Source organism: Gopherus evgoodei, chromosome 4 (genome assembly GCF_007399415.2).
Source record: "Gopherus evgoodei ecotype Sinaloan lineage chromosome 4, rGopEvg1_v1.p, whole genome shotgun sequence".
In the NCBI taxonomy this organism is placed as follows: Eukaryota; Metazoa; Chordata; order Testudines; family Testudinidae; genus Gopherus; species Gopherus evgoodei.
In genome coordinates, this window is record NC_044325.1 from 42,359,952 (window position 1) to 42,376,077 (window position 16,126).

General features: G+C 43.9%; 1 protein-coding gene across 26 annotated transcripts in view; it reads right to left on the reverse strand.

The window, feature by feature from the left end:
* Positions 1–16,126, reverse strand: part of NRXN3 (neurexin 3) — a 1,499,321-nt gene that overhangs the window by 1,087,689 nt on the left and 395,506 nt on the right. The gene's annotated exons all lie outside the window — the stretch shown is intronic.

Consider the following 16,126-nt stretch of genomic DNA (forward strand, 5'->3'; position numbering starts at 1 on the left):
TTCTCCCCTCCTCCCCCCATCACTCACTAGATCATTTCCACCTTCTCCCACCGCAGCTGGGCTCCCTCTGCTCCGGGATTTGGATGGCAGCAGCCGCATACAGGCAAGGAGCCTGCCTGCATGTAGGAGGCAGCTCCAACTGGAGCAGGTTAGTGACCCGGAGTGTCCCCTCACCCCACAGTAACTGGACTTTTGGTGTCCAGTCAGTACATCTGACTGGACACTTCCAGGTCCCCTTTTCAACCGGACTTTCCAGTTGAAAACCAGGCACTCAGCAACTGTAAATGGTACCTGGACACAGAAGTGAAAAACTGGACTATCTAAGTAAAACCTGGATGGATAGCAACCTTAGAGGACACGCCAACATATAAATCCAACATGCAACTTGGATGCCTTTTTCACATCACCAATTCTCTGTCTCCTGCAGTCCCTCAGAAATGTCTTTTTCTTCTTCTTTTAATCATCTAGCAAAGTTGAATATGGAGGAAGTTTTGTGCTTTAAAAAAATATAAAAGCTGAAGTGAGCTTGTATTAGGTGGTTTCACATGGATAATTAACTGGTTTTGACAAACTGTTCTTCAGCCATTAGGGTTTTTTCACTGACTGATAACTAAGAATCAATTTTAGTGAAAGATTTCTTGCTGGTTTTCATCCATCAGTAACGCAGCCAAATCCAGTGATTTTCCTGCGCAGCACAGAACTATGCTCAGATGTGACTGGAGAGTCAGCCACACAACTTGACTCAAGTGTAGGGGGGCAATACAAAATGTGGGTTGTGAAGCTTGCAAAATGGCTGAGAGTGAGTAGCACACTGTAAACAGGGTACTCAGGGGACTGATCCACATTCCGTGGCTCCTCACGTTATCAGTACAGGGGCATCTTGTTGAATCCCACCCACAAATGGAAGGCTGAATGTGAAATTACTGGCTGGTACAATCAAATTGCAGTCACTTCCATTTCTCTTGCATTAGGCAGGAGCCCATCCTACTGCCACACTGACATGTTAGTAGCACTTCTCACTTAGTCCAAGGAAAGATTCACCAGAACCCCTTAATAAGAGACTGAGGGAAAGGGAAGTTACTTAATGTATTGCAATTGGAGTTCTTCTAGATATGTGAGTCTTATCTGTATTCCACTGTGGGCAGGACCGGCGCTAGGAGCGCTCTAGGCGGACGGCAATTTCACCACCCCGCGCGCTGGTCCCGCGGCTCCGCTGGAGCTGCCGCAGTGGTGCCTGCGGAGGGTCCGGTGCTCCGCGGCTCCGGTAGAGCTGCCGCAGTGGTGCCTGCGGGCGGTCCACCAGAGCCGCGGAGCACTGGACCCTCCGCAGGCACCACTGCGGCAGCTCCACCGGAGCCGCCTGCCGCCCCCTCCGGCAAAACAGAGCCCACCAATTATTCTGGTGCCCTAGGCGATTGCCTAGGCTGCCTAAATGGTAGCGCTGGCCCTGACTGTGGGGTGTCCATGCACTCCATGCACCCGAGACTGGAAAATTCCTACGAGCAGTATTTGTGAGTCTGTGGCTGCACCCCTGCTCTCCTCATGCTTCACACCAAAAGTATAAGGATGGGGCGGACTGACTGTCTCTCCCCTTCCTTCTCTACCACAAATCTTGTCATGGTCTGAAGCAGAGGGGAAGGAGGGCAAGTAGTGAAATACAGATAGGGACCACACATCTTGAAGAATTCCAGCTACAATAAGGTAACTAATTTCCCTTTCTTCAAGTGCTGGTCACTATTTGTATTCCACTGTGGGTGTTTAATGAGCAGTATTTAGAGAGGCGCATAGTGCAAGGTGGTATAGCTGCTTGCAGAACTGCTGTCCCAAGGGATGCATCGGTGGCGGAGTCCTGGACCAAGGTGTAAAGCCTCACCAATGTGTGGATGGAGCTCCACGAGCTGCCCTGCGAATGTCAAGCAGTGGTACCTCTGGAAGCGATGTTACTCAGGATGCTTGTGCCCTTATGGAGTGAGCTTTTACCCCATGTAGGGGAGAAAGCTGTGGGAACTGATAATAGAGTAGAATACAGCTAGAAATCCGCTTAGAGTATGACTCCACTACAATATAAGACCCACAGCACAGCCGGCCCAGGTCAGCTGACTCAGGCTCACAGGGCTTGGGCTGTGGGGCTAACAATTGTAGTGTAGACATTTGGGCTCAGGCTGGAGCCCAGGCACTGAGACGCAGGGTTTCAGAGCCTAGGCTCCAGCCCAAACCTCAAAATCTACACTACAATGTTACGGCCAGCAGCCTGATCCCCACAAACCCAAGTCATCTGACCCAGGTTCTGAGACTTGGTGCCATAGGTCTGATACTGCAGTGTAGATGTGACCTTAGAGATACAGCTTGTCTTCATACTGATTCTGCTACGATAACCCACAGTCTAGGTGACTTCCTGATCTGTTTCATTCTCTGATGGGAGAATGCCAATGCTCGTCACACACTGAGGGAATGAAGTCTTCGTTCTTCACCTGAGGCCCAAGGCTTCAGGAAAAACACAAGAAAGTGAATGGAGTGGTTCATGTGAAATTCCAAAACTATCTAAGGAATGAATTTCGAGTGTAATCATAGTGAGACTTTATCCTTATGGGATATTGTGTACATTGGATCATTTACTAAGGCCCCAAGTTCGCATACCCTTCAGGCCGAGATGACAGCAGTGAGGAAGGTGATTTTCATTGACAGGTGAGTGAGACATGGAACCCATAGCTAGCAGTTCAAAGCTTGCCTTATCTTAAGGGTGAGAAGACAGTCCAACATATTTCCACTGTCTCTGGAGACAGATGTTTTTGCCGGGGCCAGACAGAGAAATGTTTCCACTTGGCTAGGTGACATTTTCTGGCAGAGACTTTTCTGTTATTTTTAAGACTGATTTGCACAGCCTCAGAGCAAGAACATTCTAGGCTTGACACCCATCCAAATACCAAGCCATGAGATGAAGAGCATTGCGGCTGGGATGTTTGACCCAGCTGTTTTTCTGGATCAAGAGACCCAGAAAGGTCCAAATGCTAATAGATGGATGGGATAACACCGGTAGGAGGCTTGGAAACCAGACCTGTTGGGCCATCTGGGGACAATGAGGATGACTTGTGTCCTGTCTAGTTGACTCTTCCATAGAATGGGCAGTAATTACCAAGATGGGAGGGAACAGAGAGTGCCCCTCCCTGCTTTATTCTATAAAAATGGCATTTATGTTGTTTGACATTATCAGGACATGCTGGGATTGTATGAATGGTAGGAATGCTTTGCAAGCTTCTTCTACTGCTCTCAGTTCCAGAAGATTGATGTGCATTCTCTCTTGGCGAGGAGTCCAAGTGTTTTGCGCTATGTAATCATCCATGTGGGCTCTTCAACCTATCAGGGAGATAGATGTCTGTATTTATTGTCTCGTCAGGTGTGAAAGAGAACTCCTATGCACACACAACAAGGGTCTCTCCACCATGCCAGAGAGGTCTTCACCTCAGAGGGAATTGTCACTATGGTATTCATGCTGTGCTTGCTCAGTGCATATACTGTTCGGACTCAAGCTTGCAGGTAAAGGAGATGGAGTCTTATGAATGGCACCACATAAGTACATAGTGTCATATACCCCAGAAGAGTAAGGAATAGCCAAACTCACTAATGAGAATTGTGTGTAATTTCATCTATCAGAGTGTCCATGGTGTGAAATTTGTTGGTTGGGAGGTAGGCCCTCATCCTGATTTAACCTGGTGTCATTCCTATACATTTATGGACTCTGTTGCAGTCAGGGTAGGTTTCTCCACATTTATGCAGATTCCAGGGATGCTAAAAGGTGAAGCAACGATGAAGTTGACGTTAAGGTGTCGAGGCAAAACCTGCCAGTCAGAAGCCAGTAGTTCAAGTACAGAAAGATGGTGGAGCTGGTTTGTCTGAGCTAGGAACATTTCTCTGAAGACTCTAGGTGCTATAACTAACCCAAAATGGGAGCGCCCTGTATTAATAGCATTGGGAGTTCACCACAAATCTGAGGAAGTCTTTCATATTGAGTGCTGTGAACCATGTGCCTTTGTCTAGGAATGGTATTATTGATGCCTATGTAAGCATACAAAATTGCAACATGTGAATACAAATACTGACACGGGTGGAGAATGTGTCTCCAGTCTCCTTTCTTCTCAGGGCAAGGAAATATTTTGAACAGGAGCCTCTTCCACAATGTTGGGGGGAGTACCCGCTGTATTGCTCCCCATTGGAGAAGAGACTATATCTCCTGAAGGAGGATTCTCTCATAAGAGACGTTCCTGAAAAGGGGAAGGGGCTTTTGAAGAAGGTGAACAGAGAAACTTGATGGCATAGCTGGAATGGATGACACTCCAACACTCACTTGTCTATTGTTATCGCCTCTGTGTGCCCAAGGCTGATTCCAGGAGATTCTCGATCCCTTGTCTGGGCTTAATTCCCTGGATGGAAGTGAATCTGGTTCCACAGGAATATCTGACTCGTCCAAAGATGAAAAGGTTGGATCCAGGTCCACCAGCAGTGCTGACGGTTCCTTTGAGAGGAAACTGTAGCTAATAGTCAAGACAAAGGATGGACTTTTTTCCAGAGTCCTATATTTCCACAGGCATTTATCTCTTTCCCTGGTGAGGATCAGTCCCGATAACAAGGAAAATTTTGGGTCCGGAAGGACGAAGATAGCATCCAAACTGGTATAATTCACTAGCACCTTTGAAGGTTGTATCTTTTCACCTGTATCATTGGAGTAGGTGTAGACAGTGTTTCTTTACAGGGCCAGGATGGTACTGACAGTGAATGTGATTTTCTATGGTACTGAATATTCCCTGTCCTTCAGATCCTGATGCTTCATTTAGGGGGCAGCGCAATCAGTGTTGAGATTGCTACAGAGGCTGTTACCGAAGGAGTTTTGCTCTGTGAGTCTTTTGAACTTGCTCATGTGGCTTTGGATGGCCTAAACCTTTATGGCTTGGGCATGAAGTCTCTCACCTCTTAGAAAGTCTAGGAGAGGATCTGTTTTGTGTTGTGAGCGTGCCTTTTACTCTCATGAGGATGCCCAACCAAAGAGTCCTTCTCTCTGCCCCTCTCCACTCCAGGGTCAGGCATAGTACTAGGAGATGAACTCCTTGCTGACTCTGATCAATGTACAGGGAGCTCTCCCCAGCTGGTTGTGACTGGGGCCTCATTGCACACTCCATAAGGTGCTTCCAAAGCCAAAGTTCTCACGCCTGCCATGTTCTGTGGGAAAAAAGAATGGCAGATACTACACAGAGTTGAGATATGAGTTTCGCTGAGGCAGTGCTGCTTGTTGTCGCTGACCCAAATGGAGCAGGGACAGAAGACATAGTTTTGAAGCCTGGTATCTGAGTATAATCTAAGTCCCGCACCAGGAGGGTTCAGCGGGGTGGGGATTCTCTCACTAACTATCTGTAGCTATTAAAACACTAACAACAAAAAACTAAGAATAATACACAACTTTGAATATTTACAGGAAAAAGAGAAAGGAAAAGCTCCATACACTAGAGGATTCCATCTCAGGTCATGTGGAGGTAAGAAGGAACTGGAGAGACGGTTGGTCAGTGCTCCACCTCCTACCCTTATACCCTCAGTGCCGAGCATGAGGAGAGTAGGGGCACAGGTGCAGTCCGACAGATGCTACTCACAAGAATTCTCCAGTCTCAGACACATGGACTGCATGTATACCCCAGAGTGGAACACAGATATGGACCAGCACTTGAAGGAGAAAAAAGTATTTCCTGTGACAACTACCCTTGAGAAATAATCATGTGGTGATGTTTGTGTCCTCAGGTAATGAAGCAGCAGTATCATGTTATCAGTGGACCCACAACGTCATTAAGTGATAGCACTGCAGTGTGAGGTCTGAAATACAATCTAGACCCTTTAATAGCCTTGCAAGAGGGGCTCACAGGATGGACCCATAAAAAATCTGAGCTCTCTCTGGGAATGCCAAGGAAGGTAGCAACGAATGTCTATTTGTGCGTGTGAGAGCATTTGTGTGTGTACATAAGCATGTTTGAGAGTAAGCTGCACACCTACATTTACACAGAACCAAGGAATATCCATGTTTATGTTAATAGACAGCCACCCCAGCTGTAGAGGACTGACATTGATTGCACTGCTGAAGTAGTCAGAGCCAAGAGCTTAACATTCTCTACTATGGTAACTTCTCTGCCTAGTCACTTCTGATCTGAAGGGAGGAAATGTGTTACAATCAAGTCAGACACACGCTCTATATACCTGCAGGTAATTCTGATCAAATAGCTAGCGTCTGAGGTCAGGACTCAAATGCAATCATTATGACTAAGTCATTTCCCCACAGCCACAGATTTTTGAAGCGTTGAATACACATTTAATGGCCTTTTTCTGGGAAGGGGGGGGGGCGGTGATTGTTAGCTCAACATAAGGCATATTAATAGGTCTCACTTCCAGTCTCCTGGTCACTTAGACAGAATGCTGCTGGCCATCAGTGCAAGGGGTAAGGAAAAGGGTATATTAAAAATCTGAACAGTAATTTAAGTTATCAACTGCAGATCCATCAAAATGAGGCAAAGAAAATCCAGGAAGATGTTTCACTTACACTCCCTATTTGTACAGATGGTTTTGATATATGAAGCTTTCAATCCATACTCTATGCACAGAGTCATTCATCTGGTATTTTCTGCTCTGAAATTAGTTCAAACAGGCATGGGCATTTGAGTTTATTTTTGTTTTTTATTTGTTTTTAGTTTGTGCGTGGATCTTGGATCCTGATTCCAAATTGAGTGTAGAATTTGGGTATGAATCATCCCAAACTAAGATCCCATTAGTGATCCCATCCTAAAATTTACAGGATGGTCAAGATTCACACCAGTTTGCCCTGTGTCTCACAAGGAGAGCTCAAAAGGCAATTTATTCTCTGCACCATTTTGAAGGGGAAGCACATTCTAATCATAGTGTCATGATTTACAGTGGGAAGGGCCCTAAATTCATTCCAGGCATCACAATATTACCCTACTGCATGGGCACATAGTCATGTGACATTAGTAGGAACTGGGAATGGTAAGTCATTACTTGTAGCAGTGTCCTCTATGCTGTACAACACAAAGGAAGGCACAGACCTTGCCCCATGGGCTTTCCACAAAGAATTCAGACAAAAATGCACCAGGAGACTCCGAAATTGATGCTAATTTACAACCTGTTATTTATGACAATTATTTTTACAATTTAACCTGGTCACAGTGGGACTCAGTGAAATGCTTTTGTAATGTCTTACTCCGCTCTGAACTCCTGTCAGTCTAGGACCCAACATTAATGGTGGGACTCATCTACCAGTCAGTGGATTCTGTGTTAAACTTGGTTTTGCATGTGAGCTGCAGCTCTGATCTCACCAAGAAAAGCCTCTTTGCTAACTGAGAAAAGCGGAGGAGCCATTATGTTCCACCAAAGAATGTCAGTCATTCCTTGCCCTTCTTTGTCAGCTACTGTACACAATACCCTGCAAAGCTAGACGTCGCTGCCTGTTAAAAGCCCACTTGTCCCTATCTGTTTTATGAAGATAACAACAATTAACGTAAAGTCCTTTGAGATTGCTGGATAAAAAGTGCTAAGTCATTATTAATAATTCCCACTAGGCATTAGCCATTAATGCATCTTCAGTGAAAAACAAGGAATTTCCAAGCAATCTTTACAGAGGTCAGCTAATAGCTTTACTAGTCTTTGCCATTAGCTGGTTGGAATTTGACAGAGCTCCAGGAAGCTGTCCAGAGTAGTGTGTGTGCTGGGTCTCTCTGTTCTGGTGGATTTTCCATTGTTTGAAAAGCATGGAGGATTGTGCTGTTATCTGTGTGAGATTTTGCATTGTTTCCCATTTGTGAAGAAACATTAAACTCCAAGCCTTTTAGACGGGGAGAGATGCTTTTGGCTGTTGGTTGGAGAGAGGCAATGCTAAAAAAGTCTGAAAAAATTGTGGGGGGTGTTTCATCACATCTGGCCATCCCCTCACCTAGCAATCAGTTCTGCCCCACCTCACAAAACAATCCTGTTGTCCCACATCCCACATCAATTCTACCTCCATATTTGCTCTCCCCCAGTCCCCACCATCATTTCTGCCTCTCCAGCCTCTTATCTTTTCTTCCCATGTTCCCTTTGCCCTGTCAATGTCACCAGCCTGGATATCTCATTGGTTGCCTCTTGGCATAAAAGTCTCTGTGCCTTCTACCATGATGTCCCTTACACTTGGAAGGGTGGGATACCAGCCGTATTCACAGGAAGGGTGGGCACTTGCTGCTGATCTTCCTAGGAGTTGATGTTTAGATACCATTGTGATGGGAGTGGTATAAAAACCTTAAAGACCCTTCCCCCTGACAGCCATAGCACAGGGTCAATTCCCATCACAATCCTGGTAATTGTTTTTGTCAATTTCTTTGGCTTTGCATTTCCAACAGCTTATCTTTTACTCTCCTCATCTGCAATCTGATTATTTAAATGATCAGATTTAACTCGAGAGAGAAACCCCCTCAAGAGATAGGAGCATTCGCAAAATGCAAGCAAAATGGGCACAAAGCATCCAGGGTGGGTAGATCTGTAGTTCCCATTGTGTAGCAGGACCCAGAGGGAATAAGATATGGCAGAATTGTGAACACGGGATTCCCGAATCAGTTCTCCCAGCAGCCTCCCCATTGTGCAGGTACCTCTATCTAATGGTTGCTACGCAACCCATGAGCCCACCTGGCACATGGCATACAGTGCACAATTGTAAAATACTACTATGCTTGCTGAAAATGTCTGTGTGTATGTGAGAGTGTGATATGAATGTGTGTGTAAGTGTGTGACTGCACTCTTCATTTCCCAGCTGCCTATCTTCAGTACTGCAACACTCCCTTTTAGAAAACAAAGGATGTATTGGGACGCTGCTAGTAACAACTCCAACACCACAGGCATGGATAAAACTTCCTACGATCTAAATCAGATAAACCAACATATCAAAGCAGACAACTCAGCACTAGGATAAAGTTAAAGCTCCACCTATTGATGGAGGTGCTGCCTACATGAATCATTACAACCCATTGCTTGACTGCGCAAATTCAAATTATGCCTTTTATATCCATGAAGTTACTCAGTTTCACCAGAAATGTCACATTAGCAATCATGACTTTATCGCGACTCTGGCAATTTTGGGATGGGTTTTTACCTGCCTTGTGAAAACACGATGAAAGCTGCCAACTCACAAAGTTCACCTTGTTCAAAATGGCCACTATCTCTTATTACAGTAAATGGGTCTGACTTCATCTAGATGGCTACCAGTTCCCTACAGTCTATCTACACATGGAAGTGAGGCAGTCATTAATAAAGATGGTTGCCACCTCCCACTGTCTTCAATAAGGTTGATGCCATTCCCACAGACAAGATGGCTGCCACACTGTGGTTCAAGGGGCTAAAGAGGACATGGGGACTAGAAGGAGCAGCAAAAACACAATGAAGGATCGATAGGAAGAGTGAGGGCACTGCGAGAGCAGGAGTCTAGGGGTTTGTAAGACGTGTGTATAGGGAATATAGTTGTATAGTGTGTCTGTAGGGAGGCAGATATATAGGTCTGCATGTAGGGGGGCACATGTGTACAGAGGTTTGCCAATTTGTGTAATATAAGCGAGTACATGGAGGTATGTACAAGGGCATGTGTAAATAGTGAAGAGCATGCAAAGGGAAATGTGAGAGTCTGTAGATGTGAGAAAGACATGGGTTTATAGGGAGTTGTATTTTGAGATGCACATGCACATGCAGTGTGTGTACATAGTATATGTCTGTATTGGGGTAACCATTCGTGTATAGGCGGTACACATACATGGAGAGTTGTGTACAAGCATGCATTACATATGTACGTGTGTATAGAGGGAGTACATGTATATGCAGCATGTGCAAGTGAAGGGGTGCATATGTGTATGCAGTGAGAGCACGTGAAGGGGTGCATACGCATGCAGTGAGAGCCTGTTTTTCTATGAGGTGGCGTGCGGGGGGGGTAGATGCCTGTTTCTATGGTGTGTGTGTGTGGTACAGCATGTGTCTGTGTTTCTATGGTGTATGTCTTCAGAAGCATGGATGTCAGCATGTTCTTGCACATGCTACCTTCATGTCCTGGGCTGTTTCTCCCCCTACTTGTCATTTTTTTCCTGCAGCAGAGCATACTCCACGTCTATAAGGAGGGAGCTTAATGATTCAAATCCAATCTCCCAAGCGTCTTATCAGCCACTGACAGGCCTGCTTCTGACAGCTGACCTTTCCCACCACACGCCACCAAAAAACCCAGACACCACAAACAATTAACGCAATGCCCAAAAGGGAGGAAGGAGGGCTCCAGGCTATCACAGGAGAGCACAGCAGAATGGAGGGAAAAAGGGCACAGTACACAGGGGAATGACACACAGTGGCCACAGGGGTTCAATTTCACCCAGATCTTTTTTCTCCATTACACTCTTGTGGTTTGCTCGTAGTGAAGCCATGTGTAAAATAAGGGTCGTGAAGAAAAGGGAGAAAGGGGAACAGCCCCATGTTGTGGAAAAGAACATTAATCCCATGCATGCAAACCTTACATGCCACCACCCAGCCTCTGTGCTGCAGAAGGCAGCTTGAAGGAACAAAGAGCCTTGCAAGAAAATGAAAGAGAATACAGAGCTGCAGAGGCTGAGATAACATCCCACATGTTTTCCTAAGTCATCTCCACTGTTGTGGAATCAGGTCCTAGCAGTTATTGGAAACAAGCCTTTATTAAACGACTAAGTGCCATTTCCCTCTGTTAATATCCTTTATAGCAGTAACAGCTATCAAACAACCACTTTCAAAGCATAAAGACAAATTGACCCATCGCTGACTGAGCAAAAGGCTTAATTCCCTTGGGAGAGATGAGCCTCTGCAGGATTAAGAAGTGGAGAGTATGTTGTCCACCGAGTTAGTTGCCAGACTGGGAGTCAGGATATCTGGATTTTGTTCCTACCTCTACTGTCAGCTTGCTGTGAGACCTTGAACAGATCAGTTAGCCCTACATTTTCAGAAATGTCCACGCACTGTCTAACTGGGGAAACTCTGGGCTTGATTTTCTTTAGTTTTGAGCACCTTCACTGAAGTCAGTTTGAAGTCAATTGTAGCTGAATGCACTCAACATCTCTGGAAATCAGGCCCAGTGTGTCTCAACTGAAAACTTGAGGCACTCAGACTTAATGGACAGGTTTGAAAAATGTGAGCATTAAGCTCTTTGGGCCCATCTGTACATGGGGATAACGTTACCCACCATTATAAAGTGCTATAGTATCTACAGATGAAAAACACTGAGTATTGTTATTATTATATTCAGGAAATGCAAAAGGCAGAGAAGAGGGAAGGAGAACCAATCACTACTGTAGGATGTGGAAATATTGTATTGGTCTGGAAATGCTGGATCTACCCTAGGTCAGCTCTAATACAGCTCTACAAGGCCTTAAATGTAACATACAACACCCAGCCTTTTAGAATCCCACTCTCCTAAGGTAAGTAATTTCATTAAATGTTTGTGATGGATGAATAAAATATGATTAGTTCTTTTAATTATCATGATCCTCATGTAAGGGAATGTGAGTTTTGTATAATACTATTACTAATGATCATTATTTGTATCATGGTAGCATCCAGCTGAGAGCAGGGTCCCATTGTGCTAGGTTGTGTATACGCATGCAGTGGGAGACAGTTCCTGCCTTGCAGAAAATTGTGAAAAGTGCTTAAGTCTCATTCAAGTTCAATGTGGTTTAGGCACCTAAGTCATTTAGGTGCTTTTGCAAATTTTATCCATAATCTAGACAAGACCAAAAAAGAGTAGAGGAAATAAAATATCATCATCATCATCCCTATCTTACAAATGAGGAACTAATGGGACAGAGTGAATGACTTTCCCAAGGTCACACACATGTTCCTGATGATGATGTGAGGATGTTCTGACTCAATGATACCCTGGGATTTTTCTGTAAAGGTGAATTTCAGGTGGACTCTGGGAGAGAGCTTGAAAAGGGAAGAACCCTCAATTCCCAGGGGCTGCAATGGGAGCTCCAGTTGCTCAGCAGCTCCCCCTAGGCACTCCAGAGGAAAAAGGAGGTGCTGGATCTTACAAAACAGAAGGTCTGGGAGCTGCTCCTGGGTGCGATCAATACTGCCAAATCATCTTTGGTGCTTACTGGCCAAATGCATAATACTTGAGAGCAAGGACAAATGTTTTGAAAATTATGGGGGGGGGGTGTTCTTGAGGGGTGGCAATAAAAGATACAATTGAAAAATAACCCTTCCCCTACTAACTCCATGGTTTTCATGCCCTGTCCCAACACACATGCCATCGGCAGCAGCTCCCATGCAGCCCCTGCCCCCAAATATGCACCACAGGAAACTGATTCAAACAGGCATAAAGAAAACACCTGGAAGGGGGAGGGGGTGAGGAATCATTGATAACATTCCCAGCATCTTTGCTGTACCTAATACCAGCAATCCAGTTTTATTTCAGAAAATTGCTGTGAAAGTAAATGTAGACCTGGTGAAAGGTGCCAAGAATAGCACTGTTGTTTCCAAAGTTCTGTATTTATCCACAGAATGGGTACAGCATGAGCACATGCAACACCAGATCCCCCTCAGATTTCCCTCCACTTCACCCATGGCTTAACCCTGATGCAGAAGGACCCTGCTCTGGAGTGAGAGGGGCATTCAGACTCTGTGCCACTTTCAATCCTTGGCCTCTTTGCCAAGGCTGTTGATACCAAGAGGACCAATGCATATTTACTAGTGTGAACACTTGACCCACCAGGAAAAGAAGAGACACAATGTGGAGAAAATACAGCTTGGCAGATGAACACTGGTAAATATCAATTTGATCTAAAAAAATAAAAGTAAGGGAACAAACTCCATAGGCAACTAGCACTTCACAGTCCTATGCTGCATGCTATGGCTAGATGGTACAAAACACAGGAGGAGTGAGCAAAGAACTGAGATCCTCCTACTCATAAAGCCCAAATTCTCACTACTTGAATTAGAAGAGAATGTCCAGTGCCTGTTAACAGAACATGGCTCAGCCCTGGCTAAAACAGCCATCTATAAAACCAGGGAGAGGAGGTTGGCTGATGGGGACTCCTGTGACTGTGGGGCCTATTTCCAATCCTCTGTCCGTTCACGCATCTGGGCAGAGTTCCTCGGGGCGGCGTCCGCTGGCTCCCTTGACCTCTTCGAGGAGCAGTGGGCGCTGTCCGGGGTTCTCTGCTCAGTGTCCCCGTCAGGTTCCCTTTGGTTGACCCTTTGACCTCACTCCCGTCCCTGTTATCTCATTAGTTGTCCCCCAGAATTATTTGGTTTCCAGGCACTGTGGATCCTCCCCTTAGGCTAGGGGGAGGGTCCATTAGCAGGGTCACTTCCTGGTTCCCAATAGGAACAGAATATGGCTTATGAAACAACAGATCATATTCAGTTCAGTAGAGAACAGTGGTAACATAGAAGACCATTAATTATGATAAGGATATAAAACCTATTTCAATAAATCAATAATAATGCAAAGTGCACCTTCCAGTACATATATAAAATACCCAGCTGTGCTGCCACTGGAGGGGTTAATGAAACATAGCATTTTATTTTATTCTACACAGGCGAGGTCCATCCTTAATTCACCTGGATGTCTAGAAGCTACAAGAATGATATCCACTGCCACTAGGCAATGCCCTAGAGCTGCTCTAATTATTCATTGCTAACAATTTATTCCATACATTTAGACCTTTTTTCACCACTTGTGAATCATGCATTGACTGGATCACAACTTTTTTTTCCATATTCTAAACCATTTGACAAGCCATTTTTACCAGCATCTTGGAGCTCTGGATTGTTCGCAAACTGTTCAGAGTGAGTGTTCCGTCAATTATCTGCTGTCTAGAATTCATTGGTCATTCTCTGTGACTAGTAACTTCTGGTCACAGGGCATAATTTCTGTTCACTGAATGGCAGAAGTAAGCTTTATAAACTATTTCCACCTCTCAAAACAAACATGGTTTTGTCACAAAATTAATTTAATTTCTTGACTAAATGACAGACCTGGAATACTCTTCCTGTGAACATCCCTACAAAGGCCTTGCTACACACAAACTTGCACCAGTTTAATTACATTGGTGTTTTTAAAACTGTAAATGCATTTAAAATTACTTGTTTCAATGCAATTTCATTCTGTAAGCCAGATGTAAATCTAATTAAGAGTACCCACACAGTGGTTTTGCACTGTTTTAAGTTAACTGTTTTTAAAACAGATTTTAGTTAAATCAATGCAACTTTTTGTGTAGATAAGGTCAAACAAAATTCACTCACCCACACCTTCATGAGCAGTCAATAACAAAGAGGTACAAAAATGACAAATCAAAACCAAATCTCTAATTCAGCAAACTGTTTGCCAACAAGTTTTCCTGTTGTTTATATAGTATCTACATAAAAGGACATCCGAGCCCACATTCTATATGATGCAGACTGCATGGAATTTGGGAGCAACAGAAACCTAGGAGAAGCAAGCCACAGGCAAATCCAGGGTGCTTCCCATTATAACAATACAAGGACAGCCACGGCCATCCAGCCCAGCTGGCCGCTGGTTGGCCATTAAAGCACAACACATTCAACCACTGGCTGCCCAGTATAATGTAACCAACTCACTCATAGGAATACAAGAAGACTGGCAATTGACCAGTCTTGAAAATATAATGGGGCCAGCTACAAGAACACAGATTCCTAATGGCTCTATCTTCAGCACAATCTACTATGCACTATTCCGTAGCTTAAAAAAAAAGAAAAGAAAAAAAGACTAATCACTTCAGACATGCAGCTCATGTCTCTGTCTGTTTCGAGTTTGACAGTGGAATGATTTTATTTTCATATTGCACATGCAAGATGAGTTTGGCTTATGCTCTTATCTGGGTGGTCTGGGAGAGAGTTGGTCGATTTTTATAATTTTTAAAAAAAATTTCTCATTGAAAATGGCTTGTGTTCAGAATTGGAAGTGTTCACAAAGAAAAGTGGGGGTTCAAAACTCAGTTTTTTTGGCAAAACTGGGAAACAATTTTTTTCAGCTTTCAGTTTATTGTTTTATCTGCCATCCCCTCCCCCTTCTCCAGTGGCAAAATTTCAAAAATTTCTACTAAAATGTTCACACAAAGTTTAGAATAAGTACAGTTGTTCCTTTTCAAAACCTGCAAAACAAAAATGACTTTGAACATTTCTAAATTCTTTGTGCTATTTTTTCCTCTGTTTTTCAATCACCTCTTGTCTTGTCATGATCAGACACAAAACTTGGCTATTCTTTTTTGAGGATCTTTTGGTATATATGTACTGATCATGTTTATTATTTTTTTTAAAATCAATGTAAAAGCAATGTTTATTTTATACTGTAAATTTCTGTGACTAGCTTTCAGTTAGTCTGTTTTTACACTGCTCCTAAATAGTACAGTTAATCGGGAGTGATTGATGACAGGGATCCTGCTGGCCCATCCAAAGTAAGGTGTTTTATAGCATGAATAAAATTATTTTCATATTTTGATATGATTTATCATTGTAAAGGATGTGTCCAACTATTTATATTAGTTCAATTGACACCTTGCAGGATGGAGAGAATATTAATAAAACCATACATGGTTATTGCTTCTGTATGTCAACATGAAAACAAATAGAGTCACTGGTTCTCTGGCATTACAAGCAGGATTCTGATCTCACTTGCGCTGGTGTAAATCAGGAGCAATTCTATGGTGGTCAGTTAAGGTACACCAGTATGATGAGTGAGAAGATCAGGCTGGCATCTCCGCATATTCACGCTGTGTTCACTAAGCCTGTTGTTAGAAGGTTATAGCAGATGTAATTCGTACTCTTCGAGGTAAAGTCTGGATGTTGTGTGGACGATTTTTCTAATCCCCCTGCAGGAGATTTTACATGGTCTTCATGTCATAAGTACAACTGAAAAACCGTTTCCTCTGTGAGATCTAGAAAGGAGATGCCACTATTTTTCTAGAGAGGAATTTGCCCTAGTGGATCTTGGATCCTGTTTTATTGTAACAATGCTTATTCTAATTTAAACCCAAGTATCTTAAAAACATTTTAGATCCCAGACACACATTTTATGCTAAAGGACTGACTT